The sequence below is a fragment of the Sardina pilchardus genome, chromosome 22, assembly GCF_963854185.1.
Source record: "Sardina pilchardus chromosome 22, fSarPil1.1, whole genome shotgun sequence".
NCBI classification, from domain to species: domain Eukaryota; kingdom Metazoa; phylum Chordata; class Actinopteri; order Clupeiformes; family Clupeidae; genus Sardina; species Sardina pilchardus.
In genome coordinates, this window is record NC_085015.1 from 4070458 (window position 1) to 4087027 (window position 16570).

Here is a 16570-nt window from a genome sequence, read left to right on the forward strand (position 1 = left end):
GAGGCATGTTCATTTTAACCGGCGACGCTGGGTAGCCAGCACTTGTTATCACAGATTTTGTCCCCACCACTTTTGACGACTGAAAATAAAATGTATTTAACAGAAATCTCTTTAATACATGCCTATGCTTGTCACTTTACTTATAACCGTAGGCTACATGCATGGAGAAGATCGCGCATTTTGTAACATTGTAACAATGGATGGTCAGATATGCGATAGGGCAGTGAGGGTAATTCATTGTAACCATCGACTAGCAGGCCTAGCTCCGCAAAATAAGTTTCTAGCAACGTAGGCTATGTATCGTAGGCTATGCATGTTCATGTTATTCAGAGATAGGCATAGACTACCATAGGCTGCTGGGCGTCAAGCTATATGACAGCATTTTATCATGTGGTGAATTAATAACTAACGTCAGTTTAACATGTCAGAACTTTTGATCGGCGTTTCAAGTACATCTGCCGAATAAAGCCTGCTGAGGCTCACATCCAACTGTGGCGCAAGTGGTTAAAGCAAAGGTGTCGTACGCCAGCGATCGGGGTTCGAAACCCAGTCGAGGCACCTCCCAGACTTTCTGTTTTGAGATTAATTTTATGTTTGCGATGTCTGCTGAAAAGAAAAGTTAATATGTTAATTCGTGGTTCAGCGCGCACTCACACACATTTTTACATTGACATAGTGTCGGGCTCAAGTGTCGTCCTCAGTGCCGCATATAGGCTATAATGTAGTGAACTGGTTAGACGAGTGTGGGGGAGGGGGAATGATCGCACAAGACAATTGCTCTTCATGAAATGAATCTCACAGGCGGCTGTCGATTTTTAAATGTAGCCTACTACACCACTTGCGAAATCGGACGTGGCACATAGCCTAATTATTAGGCTACTGGATAGCAAATCCATAGACTTTGTTATATCCTTGGCGGAGATAATAATTAGGCCTATCAAATTAAAAGCACACTACGACAGGTATACTTGTGTGATCACGCAACACAAGAGAGCATTTAGCGATGGGACAGTTGTGAATGAGTGCTTAACACCCTGGAGTCTAAATATCCCCGGGGGATTTGAAAAACTGTTCCAAACACACATCTCAATCTCTGCTTTTATCATATTATAGAAACACCATTAGAAGCCTTTAATCAACTCGTTTTCAAATATATAGCCTATGTTTTAAGAGAATATGGCAATGATAATGGCACTTTCTAAAAACAATAAATTAGGATTTGTCCTCTCACCTGCAGCAGGCCCATTAAAAAGCCCATCCACCTAATTTGCATTTGAAAGATTTAAGATTTAAAGATTTAACATTTAGTCTAGCCTACTTTATGAGTTTTTTTTGACCCCTCTAATAAATTGCTTATAGTCCTACTACGATAATGGAGGAAGGGCTGCCTAACTGTTCCCCCTAAGAGTTTTTTCATAAGATAAAATGTTTACTCTATTTAAGTTTAGGATTTGGTAGACAAGACAACCTCGGAAAAGTTCTTCAGATAAACAATGTTTTATTGAATTAAAGGAAAGAAAATGTATCGCCAGGGTTTCGGGGCTTGCGAAGGCATTCGTTGATCTTATCGATGCAGTCCTTGCGGCCACTTCTCCCCATCGTAGGAAACTTTCTGCTTAGTGTTGACAACACAAAGGTCTTGACGTTGTGTGGCAGTGCTTGCTTGCCCTTCGATCCATCCCAGTTGGTGGTTTTGCACCAGGCTCTGTAGTGCTCCTTTGTGGTGATGGCTCTGAAGAGCAGGCATCCGTATCTACCAACGTTGCCGCGACTCTGTTGGTGAATTCGAGCATGTTGTTCTGGGCCAACAGCAAGCAAAGTCACGTCATCGTGCTGAGAAGGAACTTGAATGATGTTGTCGAATGTGGCAGAGAATACAGAAGAAGACTTTAACTATTACTTATATATTTCTTATAACGAAACGCGAAGAAAAAATACGAGGACTGACCATCTCGCCTCTCCGCGTTTCCCCCAATATCATGGCGACAAAGAGAAATAAATATGATTTGACATTTTAATGTTTGTAGCGCGCCAGTTTACCCAGTGTGTGTGCATTGAGTAGTTCCTTAAAATACGGAACAAAGAGCGTCCCGTAGGCTATCTGTTTAATACAGAAGAAGACTTTAACTATTACTTATATATTTCTTATAACGAAACGCGAAGAACAAATACGAGGACTGACCATCTCGCCTCTCCGCGTTTCCCCCAATATCATGGCGACAAAGAGAAATAAATATGATTTGACATTTTAATGTTTGTAGCGCGCCAGTTTACCCAGTGTGTGTGCATTGAGTAGTTCCTTAAAATAGCCTACGGAACAAAGAGCGTCCCGTAGGCTATCTGTTTAATACGGAAGAAGACTTTAACTATTACTTATATATTTCTTATAACGCTGGCTGTAGGCGATTTCTATAACCATTTTCATTCATTTCAACAATGGTTCATTGAAGTGTCGTTTGAATAATTTCGCCAGTCATCACCTTCATTTTAATGATTCAATGAGATGAAGGAGTCGACTATTGACGGATATGCGGTCTTCATCATTAAATGCAGTTGAAACTTTCTGCCACCTGGTGGTTGTTTGGGTACATTGCCTTAGCCTCGAAAAAAATCGGCTTGACGCACTGCGGGATCTCTTCGGGAGTCCCGCGGGAGAAGGTGCATTCTCAACCCGTACCCACTGTATAAATATATATGATAATAATTTCTAATATTTGAACAACAGGGGGCGAACTCTACACCATTGTAGGCTGCACATTACTTAATTAAAGTTGTTCTGCAACTTATTTCTCTGTTCATCCGGTCCGGTCGCCATACAGGTAGGCAGTGTTCAACTCTTCCTCTCGTTATTGGCCTTCAAAAGTGTGAGTTTAATTCAAAGCGATTTGTTACAGTGCAGATATCTTACTTGTTTGCATGTTGCACGTGTCCTCTCTGCCTAATCGAACCCTGAACACTTGTTCAATAAGGAGCCATAGTATTCAACAGTTTTCTGCCACCAACGTGATTCTGCCATTCGCACTCGACCCGTGAGGAGAGGCAGCCGGTGAGAGTTCCAGCGGTCTCCCTACGGAGCAGAGGTATGTGCGGACATCTGAATACTGTACACAAACAGAATTAAGGTCGGAAAACAAGTTCGGTTCGACAGGAGTGGTGTTCCGTGTTAATTTCGAAATCTGGCCATTTTTGCGCAAAGGAAACTACAGACAGAACTACTGAGCCCGTGAAGGGTCAGGTGTGTGAATATTTTTGAGTGCACTTATTTTGCACTTTGCATTTTTAATTTCATTTCAGCCTCCCTGGATTTCCATTCACTCTCCAGTTCATCAAGCTTTGACTGTTGAGCATGTAGTTCTTGCATGGCCCTTGCTTGTTCTAATCTGGCAGCGAGCTCAGCCTCAGCATCGGCACGTTTGCTAGATGCTCCGGAGTTGGCATTAGAGATCTTATCTGATGCTTCAGGTGGCTCAGGTGGCTCAAAGAACTCAGTTTCAGTATTTGTTGCGCCGAAGACTGACCCGTACTCATGCTTATTTAATATCATCCTCACTCTTTCCTTTTCGAGATGATCGTTAAAAGCTTCATCTATGTCCTTTAGTCGCCTGGCAACAAGTTCACGGATCTCTGCTGTTATAGAGCCACATGCATCAGTTCGACTTACAATGTTAGGAGTCGTACTTTGATTTCGCTGCATGGCTTGATAATGTTGAGCAACTGTGTCGAGCTTAGATTTAATGTTGACTTGGCATGAATTAAGCTCTTCATCTGAGCAGCACGACTTGAGCTGTGTTCTTATTTCCCTTGCTGTCTGTCGCCACACTTCATATGTTTTATTGAATGCTTTCTCATTTTCCTTGCTTCTTGTTCATGTAACTCTTGACCCTTTTCTGTTAGATTTCGCTCACGAGAGCTAGACCTGACCTGCGGTGTCTTGTCTGCTTCTTCATTGAGTTCTGATATCTTGTCTGCTTCTTCTGTGGGTTTTGCCATCTTGTTTATCTATGTGTCTGTTTACGTTGCACACCTTTAAGTGTATGTTGTAATATGTTAAGTGAGTCTAACCAAATTTTGAACTATAGGCCTGTAACCACTCACTTCAGACATTTACCCCTCAAGATACACTAAGATAAGCAAAGAACAACAATATCAATATCAGACAGTGTGACTGATCTACAATTAGACAGGCTACACCTTTTGTTTAGGTTCAGACAATAAACAGTGTGAAATGAATTCACCTTATTTGAATTCAGTCTATTTTCACCTTTAGGTCACACAATTTACATGAAATTACTCAATCATCTTTTAAACACAAAAAATACCATAGACTAATATATGTTATGCATCAAATGTCCAATGTTGACCGTCGCTAAATTCAACCGGTACTTTAATTCAAAGTCTCTGATTGTGGACTTATCTGTAGACCGTGGACATTAAGACGTCTTGCAAGTTGATCCTGGCAGAGCGTGGTAGATGATTCAAGCGTAGTGTCGAGTTTCACTGTAGCAGCCCTTGGAACGAATATCGTCGGTCACCCCCTTTTCTTCTTCTCCTTCTTCAAGGAACTATTAACATCCGGTCTAACATGTATGTCAAAGTAAGGGCACAGCCCGCTTTCCATTAGCATAAGGGCACAGCCCGCTTTCCATTAGCATTGAACCAAACTTAGTAAAGCAGAACTAAGTTTAAACGCAATCCAGCAGAATAAGTTGAAAATGGTTGTGCAGTGCATTGTTGTAGGCCTACTTGTTAAATAGATTATCCGTTACGAAATTTTTTTTATTGTACTGCAGTATCACGACAGTATTTCCTATAATAATTACAGAATTACTGCACATCAGCGCCTACAGTTAATGCAATTATTTGGATACGAAAAAAACGATATTCATAAAGTTACCACTGCATAAGCACCATGCTACTGAATTGTCAAAAGTCAGTTCTTTATTGGCCATTTGTGCATAAACCATAGACAAATTGGAATTATTGTGCAGGCCCTTCAAGTCAAATATTTAAAAGCAGACATGACAAATATTTAAAAGCATACATGACAAAAACATGATTCATACAAGACATCAGGCAAACATTGACGTCAAATTATACTGTGTACCCAGCCTAAGAATAGCCTACAGTCCCACAGAGGCAGAGTAGTTTAAGTGCAGTAGCCTACAGTGCAAATCCTGCGTCCCTGAGACCGTGTGTGTGTGTGTGTGTGTGTGTGTGTGTGTGCGTGCGCGCAAGTGTCACACATCCAAGATATTGCACCCTGTCCCATGTGGATACAAGTGCATACTTCTCATATTGCAGTTTAGATATTGCACAGTTGTCCCATTGATATTGCACCGGATTTCCATATTGCACCAGATATAAACATTTTCCCATAATAATATTGATATTGCACATGATCCCCACATTCCACTGTTAGAATATTACTCAGTCACATTGTTGCTAAACAGTTGTCCCACTAATAATATTGCACCTGATTCATTAATAGTATCGCACAAGATATCGCATTGTCCCTAGTATTGCACATAATCTCCACATTACACTGACAAAGTATTGCACATTGTCCCCTTGTTAGCCTTGCATGTAGTCCCATATACAGTACAGTATAAGATATTGCATATTGCCCTTATTCCCCTTTGTAGTATTGCACCTTTCCCATATTCCACATGTTTACAGGTTTGTCACAAGTTGTATGTGCTGTGTGTGTCTGAACAGAGAGTGAGCTGGGTGAAAGGAGTCTTTGATGATTCTCTCTGCTCTCTTCTGGCAGCGCTGTGCATACATGTTTTCCATAGAGGGAAGTTTTGTTCTTATGATCCTCTCTGCAGACTTTATAACATGTTGTAGAGCCCTTCTCTCAGCCTGTGTGGTGTTTCTGTACCAGACAGTGGATTGTAGGATAGGCCTACTGTACAATACAATATTTTGGACACAAAAATGCTGCAGTAGTGTTTTCCCTTCACTCCTTTGTAAGTCACAAATCAGCTGGCAAAGCATTAGTCTCATAATATTGCTTTGCATTTACAAGGATTTAGCTCAACAATACACAAACCCAACACATCATTCCCCCCTCCCCATTGATCCTCCATCCCTGCAGCACCCTCTCCGATGAAGTAGTCCATAGGCTGACTACAGTCAAATGTCTTTCACTATTCCCAGGCTGTGTATCCCAACAAATTAAAAATATTGATTAATATCCTGGTCATTGAGCAAATGTGTTTAAGGTATATGGAGCATTATGTAATCAGACAGCATAGCTCAAGTTCATACTCAATATGGATTGTTCAATAAAGACACAACAACCATTTATTTGCAAAGTAGCCTAAACTTTATTATAGGACAAACCCAGAACAGATCAACTTTTTTCATGTGCAAATGTGCAAATGCGCAATCCTGTAGATTTCGCCAATACTTTGTTGTAGAACAAACACAGAAGAGAAACTTCTGCAGGCCATGCAAGATAAAATAAATAAAAGTAAAACAAAATCTTGGCCTGTGTGTGTGTGTGTGTTGGTGTGTGTGTGTGTGCGTGCGTGTGTTGGTGTGTGCGTGTGTGTGTTGGTGTGTGCGTGTGCCATGGGAGCTACTTTGGAAATTGTACATCTTGTATCAAGTACCTCCCATAGCCTGTGTTTAAGCACCAAGCATGCAACAAATGAGCAATCCTGTAGATTTCAAAGGTACTCTTCCTGGGAAAGGTGAGGCCACAACCGCAGTGGTGGTGACTGCCCTTTCTGCAGCCCTAATTGCATTTGTAGATCACATATTCTGAACAACAAAAGAATAATTAAATACGAAATAGATATAAACATCAAATAGCCTGCTAACGTTACATGAAACAATTGAATGGCAACTTCACTTCATTACTAATAACATTACTTTCAGAACCTTTTGTAATTTCAGAACCAATCCATACAGTTTCATAGAAGACCATGATACAGGGCTAAGGGCTTAACTATCAATCTCAAACATACCTCCATAATGTACCACCGTTTTCAAATGGCTCTGCATGTGCGTTTCCAACCTGGCATAGTCACCCTTGTACTCTGGGCAGAAAGGGCAGTGGAGCAGCGTGCATCCTGGGTCTGAACAACTTCGTAATTGCGGCTTCTGACCGCTAGACAGTATGGAAGAATGTAACTGCAGTGATAGGAAGACATATGGATAACATTAACTTATTAGAGAACATTATCCAACTTCTGCTAAGATTCTAGTAGTGATCAACTAACAGGCCTCTAAAGTCAAACTGACTATTCATGGATTTCATCAGGTCCCTTTCCACAGGTGTATACAATCAAGCACCTTGATTATCAATGCAGACTGCATATTGCTTGATTAATACACCTGTGCAAAGGGACCTGATGAAACCCATGAATTCAAGTCCATTTCCACAGGTGTATTAATCAAGCACCATGCAGTCTGCATTCATAATCAAGGTGCTTGATTGTATACGCCTGTGTAAAGGGACCTGATGAAACCCATGAATACAGTATTAGTAATTGTACTGGTCAAACGTTGTAGAACTCCTAGATGTCTTTGTTTTACATGACAACTCTCAATAATTCTTTATGTCAATAGGAACATAACAAATGAACGTTTTGATTTTTAATTATGGCATCACTCATGTAGCAAATGCATCACATCATTGCAAGGATCTTCGGCATAGCCAAAACAAATTCAGCTCGATTCAGCTCCACTACAGTCACTCTAATCAGAATTTAGGGTAATTTGGTGTTAACTGTAGGCTAACCATTTTTGAGGCCGTTTAAAACGCACCAAATCAACAGGCCACCTGTTCACCACTCAACAGCCTCAGAAAATAGTTACAGCTAACCAAGTACCGAATTTAGTTAGGCCTAGGTTACGGCTTCACTTTATATGGGTTTAGTCGAAAACAATGTGCGTTGCTGGCATGCTTTTAACGTTACCACATAAACACGATGACTAATTTTATTACGTACCATTTTAAGTAGGCCTACATATTTTCATACAAACAAACAAGCAACATATCACAAGCAAACAATCTATTCCTCCGTTCTGCTTACTTTCGCCTTGCTACCCATATTCTAATATAACGCTGGAATTGCTTAAATGGTAGTATAACACATAGTTATAGATATAGAAGTTACTTACGTCTCATCGGTTTAGCTTCAGTTTCTCTGCTATCGTAGCTTCAGCGTGGCTTCGACGTAGCCTGGGTTTTCCCATACTGCCTTGCGCGGTGATTTCAATCCCGCTGCTAAAAGCCAGTCTACGCCCTAATAGAGCTCCCCAGTCCCGCCCACAGCCTAGTCCGGAAGTAAAAATCCAATACAATTTCTCCATTGACAATTGGAGAATAAGCCATAACATCGTAACCGTCCATGGTAGACTTAAAACCAGCTACGATGTGACTAAGCGATTATACCTGCTCATATAGATGTCAAAAGTTAATGGGGGCATCAACCTTGTTTTGAGAAAACAATGCTTTATTCACGATTTAACGAGAGAGTACTACACTACCCGACACCCTAACGTGTAAAACTGGTGAAAGCAGAGCCTTTGATTGGTAGAGATCGCCGTTGCCATGGCAATGCCAAACAAACTGTACTCAGCTTTTCCCGCGCCTATCGTCCAGCTTCGTCTCGCTGGAACTTCAAAACTTAAAATGGCTGCAGGGCTGATCAGGACCGATGTGTGGTCTTCCGAAAAATAACGGTTTTCTCATCTTGAAGGTTGAATTTACTCAATGGAAACGGTAGGAAGTAATCATCTTCTTTTCTCAGATTAATATGGAACCATGTTAAACTATCTTTAGGCTGCAAATGTTGGAAATGTGTGTACGTTTGCAAAGCATCCTGGGATTTGAGTTCTCTATCTCGGAATTTAAGATATGTACACAGTCTTGTACCTTTCGCTTTTTTTACATTTTCTGTTCATTTTTTCACTCGAAATTATAAGTTATATGCTTATGAGTCACATCGTAGCTGGTTAGCCTAAGGCATGGTCTAAAACTCTTTATATCCGAATTTTTCCAGAAGTCAATGGGAGAAATGAATGAGAATTTTACTTCCGGACTAGCACCTCTCTCGGAGGAGGGGCGGGACTGGGGAGCTCTATGTTCGCCTGATGTTGGCGAACCAATCACAGAACATCCGAGAAGTTTCCGTTGCCCTCTTGCGTCTACATTCGACGCCAAAGGATTTATCGCTGTTGTCTTTAAAGTGTCAGTAGGCTTCACCATTTGTTTTGTGTGATGTTCCAAGTGAGTTTCAAGCTTTGGTATGCATGCTGGCCTACACAAACATGCTAGCTATAGTTAAAAAGAAAGAAAGACTTGTGCTGTACACTATATTGGTACAATAACTTCAGTAATAAAACTTGTTTTGTACAATCATGTTGTTATTGTTAGGAGAGCAGTATTCTTGAATATTCCCCTATTTTTGAATTTCCCCTTGGGGATCAATAAAACATCTATCTATCTATCTATCTATGACCATGCACTCATATTGGTTATGTTAAGTAAAGTTAGGCCTTAGCCTACCACTCTGATGAAAACATGTTTACCAGCACTCACCAAGACACCACTCCAGTCTTTCAAGCGATAAATGAATTTCTCCATGGGCGTTATTTCTCCAAATCCTTGTCTGTTCATTGCCAGACAGGCTGTAGCTATGCTGTTGTATGCTTTGAATTTACATGTTTGACCTTCCCAGTGGGCATTTGATATCAATTTGACATCAATATGACATCGAACATTGATGTCAAAATTACGTCACGAAATAGGTCTAGAATGAAAGTCATATTGACGTCAATGTACTGATGTCAATTTGATGTCAAGATTTTGACCTCTGCTGATGTCATTTTGATGTTATTTTGATGTCATGTTTTGTCGGGATTTGATGTCAATTCAACATGTATTTGATGTCATGATGGTTGATTACGTTTTGATGCTATTTTGATATCATTCAATATCAGGCTTTGATGTCAATTCAACATTTATTTGACATCAAGATGTCATGATGTTGATGTCATTTCCATGTCAAGTTTTGTTAGCATTTGATGTCAATTCAACATTTATTTGATGTCAAGATGTCATGATGTTGATGCATAGGAAGACAATGTTTTAATGCTATTTTGCTATCATTCAATATCAAGCTTCGCTGTCAATTCAACATAAATCCGAAATCAAACATTAATGACAAAAGTATGAACATTTATTGACAAATTTTGATATAATTTCAATGTCAAGAATCACTCAGGACAGGATGAGAAAGCGTAGACCCCCAAACCAGACTGGAGCCACTTGTGAATAACCTGTAACACAGATACATAAATGTACATTTCATTAGAGAGCTTTTCGGTAGAGGGTAGGTTTTATTACAGCAGACAAAGGCATTTAAGCATGTTGACATTTACCTTCACTTCGTCCTGAACTAGTAACACCAGTTACAGAGGCATATGGTTATTTTTATTATTAATGTTTAGACCAAAAGTCAAATAAATCAAATGTAAAACTGTATAGCTTACTTCACTTGGGTGGCAGGACAGGATGAGAAAGCGTAGACCCCCAAACCAGACTGGAGCCACTTGTGAATAACCTGTAACGCAGATACATAAATGTACATTTCATTAGAGAGCTTTTGAGGTAGAGGGTAGGTTTTATTACAGCAGACAAAGGCATTTAAGCATGTTGACATTTACCTTCACTTCGTCCTGAACTAGTAACACCAGTTACAGAGGCATATGGTTATTTTTATTATTAATGTTTAGACCAAAAGTCAAATAAATCAAATGTAAAACTGTATAGCTTACTTCACTTAGGTGGCAGGACAGGATGAGAAAGCGTAGACCCCCAAACCAAACTGGAGCCACTTGTGAATAACCTGTAACGCAGATACATAAATGTACATTTCATTAGAGAGCTTTGAGGTAGAGGGTAGGTTTTATTACAGCAGACAAAGGAATTTAAGCATGTTGACATTTACCTTCACTTCGTCCTGAACTAGTAACACCAGTTACAGAGGCATATGGTTATTTTTATTATTAATGTTTAGACCAAAAGTCAAATAAATCAAATGTAAAACTGTATAGCTTACTTCACTTGGGTGGCAGGACAGGATGAGAAAGCGTAGACCCCCAAACCAGACTGGAGCCACTTGTGAATAACCTGTAACGCAGATACATAAATGTACATTTCATTAGAGAGCTTTGAGGTAGAGGGTAGGTTTTATTACAGCAGACAAAGGCATTTAAGCATGTTGACATTTACCTTCACTTCGTCCTGAACTAGTAACACCAGTTACAGAGGCATATGGTTATTTTTTATTATTAATGTTTAGACCAAAAGTCAAATAAATCAAATGTAAAACTGTATAGCTTACTTCACTTGGGTGGCAGGACAGGATGAGAAAGCGTAGACCCCCAAACCAGACTGGAGCCACTTGTGAATAACCTGTAACGCAGATACATAAATGTACATTTCATTAGAGAGCTTTTGAGGTAGAGGGTAGGTTTTATTACAGCAGACAAAGGCATTTAAGCATGTTGACATTTACCTTCACTTCGTCCTGAACTAGTAACACCAGTTACAGAGGCATATGGTTATTTTTATTATTAATGTTTAGACCAAAAGTCAAATAAATCAAATGTAAAACTGTATAGCTTACTTCACTTGGGTGGCAGGACAGGATGAGAAAGCGTAGACCCCCAAACCAGACTGGAGCCACTTGTGAATAACCTGTAACGCAGATACATAAATGTACATTTCATTAGAGAGCTTTTGAGGTAGAGGGTAGGTTTTATTACAGCAGACAAAGGCATTTAAGCATGTTGACATTTACCTTCACTTCGTCCTGAACTAGTAACACCAGTTACAGAGGCATATGGTTATTTTTTATTATTGATGTTTAGACCAAAAGTCAAATAAATCAAATGTAAAACTGTATATCTTACTTCACTTGGGTGGCAGGACAGGATGAGAAAGCTTAGACCCCCAAACCAGACTGGAGCCACTTGTGAATAACCTGTAACGCAGATACATAAATGTACATTTCATTAGAGAGCTTTTGAGGTAGAGGGTAGGTTTTATTACAGCAGACAAAGGCATTTAAGCATGTTGACATTTACCTTCACTTCGTCCTGAACTAGTAACACCAGTTACAGAGGCATATGGTTATTTTTATTATTGATGTTTAGACCAAAAGTCAAATAAATCAAATGTAAAACTGTATAGCTTACTTCACTTGGGTGGCAGGACAGGATGAGAAAGCGTAGACCCCCAAACCAGACTGGAGCCACTTGTGAATAACCTGTAACGCAGATACATAAATGTACATTTCATTAGAGAGCTTTTGAGGTAGAGGGTGGGTTTTATTACAGCAGACAAAGGCATTTAAGCATGTTGACATTTACCTTCACTTCGTCCTGAACTAGTAACACCAGTTACAGAGGCATATGGTTATTTTTTATTATTAATGTTTAGACCAAAAGTCAAATAAATCAAATGTAAAACTGTAAAGCTTACTTTACTTGGATGGCAGAACCCCCAAACCAGACTGGAGCCACTTGTGAATGACCTGCAACACAGATACATAAATATGCATTACTTTTATCATCAGAAAGAAATGGCCAAATATTTATCATAACCAATAATACACCCCATTAAAATGCATTATATTGGGATCCACAGAATATGGTGCTGATCATTTTAGCTCCTCTTCCCATATATTCTAAACATTCACAACAAAGTGTCTGGTCTGTGCCAAGGCAAAGCAAGGACATACATGAAGTCAACAACTGCCTCTTCTATTTTGCCTCTGCTCAGTTAAATCTTACTCCAAGGAACGTTCAATGTCATTAAATGAACTCGTAGACGACAGTATTTCTACATGAAAATTTAAAACAAATAGCCTCGTGCCCTTTGTGCATTTATATTTCGTAAAAGTTAGAGAGTAATCTCTAGCAGCTACAGTTAAATCTAAAAAGTCACCAGGAAACACGTCTGGAAACCGGACTTTTTAGATTGAATAGTAGGCCTGTTTGCTGGTTTCTAACGTGTACAAAATATAAGCACGAGTCCCAAAGCTATTTGTTGCTGCCAGCAGAGAATGTCGAGCTATGACGTATGTGTTTGAGCATGCGGCAGCTGGTTAGCGCTACCTTATTAGAACTAGCAGGCTACTGCTAACGTCATTCATAATTTAAAACCATTAGCTAGCAGCTAACGTTATCCCGGACTGGTGAACAATGTGAAATCAGCCTCCCTCCCAGAAAGAAATGATGTTTAGACACATCCGAATTGGCCTACGTTTTCTTAAAGACTCCCGAGTCCAACATCTAAGCTTTCATAACGTTAACAAAAACTAGTTTTCCTGTTGCTAACTTTAATGCTATCGTTAGCTAACAAGCTAACGCTAGCTAACGCAAGCCAACTTTTGTTGTTCACAAACACAAAGTTAGCGTTAAACCAAATTAAACGTTGCTCATTTTAAACTCAGTTCTGAGTTTAGCTTTCATTAAAAGGGTAACAAAGCCCTAGTTGGACAGGATTTAGCCCTGTCTAAAGTGGGCTAAATTAGCTTGCGAAAGCTAGCAGCTAGACCGTAGCTGGTGTGTAAATATGAGCAATATCTGCAGACCAGCAAATCTTCGGATAATATCAGCAAATAAAGCTAGATAAGTAGGTTACTTGTGTTATGGAAGTACTTTTTCAGTGGATAGACTCGGTAGCTGCATAAATAAAGCATATAGGAGCATACTTACAGTGAGCCTTCAGACGCCGCTGTTTCGTCTTCCACTTCATCAACGAGAAATTTGAAAACTGAAGGAGCCGTTAGGACTGGAAAGGGCGCGTTCGATGTGCGAATCCGCACGGAGTCCGCCGCAGAGGGTCCGTTTTGGAACCCTCTGCTGTGTGGGTCAGGATGTTGAAAAACTCGCGTCGATTTACAATGAGTAGGCTAATAATATACCTTTTCAGACATTTTAACAGACGTTGTTTTGACATAAATTTCACATCAATTTGACGTCTTATTTCCTGACATCAAATCAACGTTGATTTAATGTCAATAATATAGACCTGAGATGTAGGGACCAGAAAAAACATGTTAGATTGATACCTTTGTTGGGCCTCTTTACAACCACAAGGAAATCATTACAAAATATAATGAAATTATGCATATTTATGCACGTCATACATGTTGGTCAAAATCTTGACTACTTGTTGATGTCAAATTGACGTCAGGATGCCAGCTGGGTTACCAGACCAAGAACTGCTGTTCCACTATTCCCTATGAATATTTGCCTAACTTGGCTAGACTCTATCTTACAATGTAACATTAGAATTGTTAGTTGGGCACTGAAAAGTATAAACATCTGATAGACAGGGCACCCAATTTCTGAAAGCTGATTACCCAGACTTTATTTTTTAAATATTATTCTTGCACACATGATAGGCTACTTTGGTATGATGAAATAGTTTTTTAAAGCATAACTTTTCATGAACTTTTATTGAGTTAATAGGCCTACTGATGTTAAGCCCATGTCTTGAAGATATAATGTGATAATGTGCTATCTTATTTTCCCAAGTCTGCACACAAACACAAGTGTGCAAGGAACACGAATGGAAACATGATAACAGGCTTGTTTATTAGACTTGTGTTGATATACAGTGAGTCAATCTGATGCCAAGTCACTGTCACCACAGAAGCACACAGGCTGGGCTACAATCAAAACGATAAAAAAAAAAAAAAAAAGAGGCTAGGACTACCATCAGCATAGCCTACAGGTGTAGGCTACAATAGCTAATATTCTACATAGTCAAGCGACGTCAGATATAGATACAGATTTATATGATTTTGTCTGACATGACGTTTTGCTTGAGTGGCTGCAACACAATCAGAACATCGAGGTTAATTGCATAATTTCCCCGACCACGAAATGGTCATGTTTCCTTCTTAACCCATGACAACATCCAAAAACGTGTTAAATCACCGTAGTCTTTTAACGACTGCCAACATTTTCAGTTCCCTTTGATTCACGCTTCAGTATTCCGTGTTTAGGGGCGTGCATGTACCACAATCTCATAAATATTCACGCTAAACTCCACCCGTGGAAACTCAGAATCTCAGAAACGGTACAGAAAAATAACATATTGACATATATGCAGCTTGAATATATTCCAGTATAAGGGCATCTATGTTAAATACATATATTTACATCTATGTTAAATACATATATTTACATATGTGTATCAATATATGTCAACATATAAGTACATGTTTGAAATTGGCCACTTTCTTATATTTTCTGCATATAATTAAATATATTTAAATATATGGCACTAAGAAGAATGATCACGGGACCCTTGATGAAAATTGTGATCACATGACCTATATATTTCAGACTTATATTTCTCACATATATTCTGATATATTGTTTAAATATAGTTCATATTCTACTATGGTTTCATGTTTTCTGCATTTCTAATTGTTTTCACTATAGTATTTACTTAAAACTAACCATAGTATCATTATAAAGAGGAAGAAACACACAACTCTTCTGTTTTCTTTTGTTGAATTTATTTAAAAATGGCCATTTTTGTTTTTGTACTGACATCACAGTTCTGTAAGTTTGGCATTAATTGCATGACCCAGCAATCTTGAGGGAGTGCCTGAATCTCTTCTGGGTGGCCTATGGAAAAGACAGAACATATACAAATAGAACATGCAAAATATTAGTGACAACCACAGATGCTTAAGTACAGAATCACAATAATTGGAGAGAAATACAAAGCCAGTTGGAGAGAAAGACATACGTTATGTATCTGGTAACACCGGTAGTTCACAAAAATAACACTTCAACACGAAAAAATAAGATTCAAAAAAAGGATGTCATCCGAAACGAAGACAAAGTACATAAACTTCAAGTAAACAGTAAGAAAAATATCGAGCTTATATGGTGTAGTGTGCGTATGGAGAACGATTGCACACGAGAGAAAAATGTATGACTTGTCTAACAAAGTTTTTCGCGCCCTGAAGCCTGTTTGTTTTCGCAGCTTACCCTGGTCCTGCCTGATTTCAAAATAAAAGTCTCTTAAACTATGGTCACTTACAGGGAGTGTTCTCTCCAGTGTGGGTTCGCTCAAGTCTGTATTACTCTCCAGTGTGGATTCGCTAACAGCTGTACTCTCCAGAGTGAGTTTGCTAAAGTCAGTAGAGGTGGCTATTCAGAGAATGAGACACTCGTGAATAAATAGCACGTCAATGCACAGCACTCAGTTGTCACAGCAAACAGTGTAAATCACAATCACTACACACAGGAAAGGGTGACAATCATGACACGCAGTGTAACAAGCTGGAATAGCCTCCGTAACCGAACTGAATTCGTAGTCACTCGGTAAGCAAACAGCACACACCTGTCGTCGCTTCAGTTAATCAACACCTGTCGTCACTTCAGTTAATCAGGTTTGTGGTGGCTAAACACAGCCGACTCAACAACGTAATGGAACAAACAAACAAACACAAAACAGAACAAAACAAAACAAGACAAAACAGCAGCGTTCGTCGGAACTGGAACCAAGATGCCTTGA

The 16570-nt window shown here is 39.4% G+C and overlaps 1 protein-coding gene and 3 long non-coding RNA genes across 6 annotated transcripts in view; 1 reads left to right on the plus strand and 3 right to left on the minus strand.

Annotated features, from left to right (window-relative positions):
* LOC134070012 (uncharacterized) overlaps positions 1-16570 on the plus strand; it is a 274775-nt gene that overhangs the window by 50879 nt on the left and 207326 nt on the right. The gene's annotated exons all lie outside the window — the stretch shown is intronic.
* Positions 6342-8223, minus strand: LOC134070674 (uncharacterized). The gene is made up of 3 exons (XR_009936951.1): positions 8134-8223; positions 6975-7140; positions 6342-6768 (listed from the first exon to the last, which is right to left on the minus strand). It is a non-coding gene; the product is annotated as an uncharacterized LOC134070674 (long non-coding RNA).
* Positions 10175-11149, minus strand: LOC134070020 (uncharacterized). Its single transcript, XR_009936875.1, has 4 exons — positions 11079-11149; positions 10795-10865; positions 10510-10580; positions 10175-10296 (listed from the first exon to the last, which is right to left on the minus strand). It is a non-coding gene; the product is annotated as an uncharacterized LOC134070020 (long non-coding RNA).
* LOC134070695 (uncharacterized) lies at positions 12231-14233 on the minus strand. Its single transcript, XR_009936962.1, has 3 exons — positions 13744-14233; positions 12506-12557; positions 12231-12290 (listed from the first exon to the last, which is right to left on the minus strand). It is a non-coding gene; the product is annotated as an uncharacterized LOC134070695 (long non-coding RNA).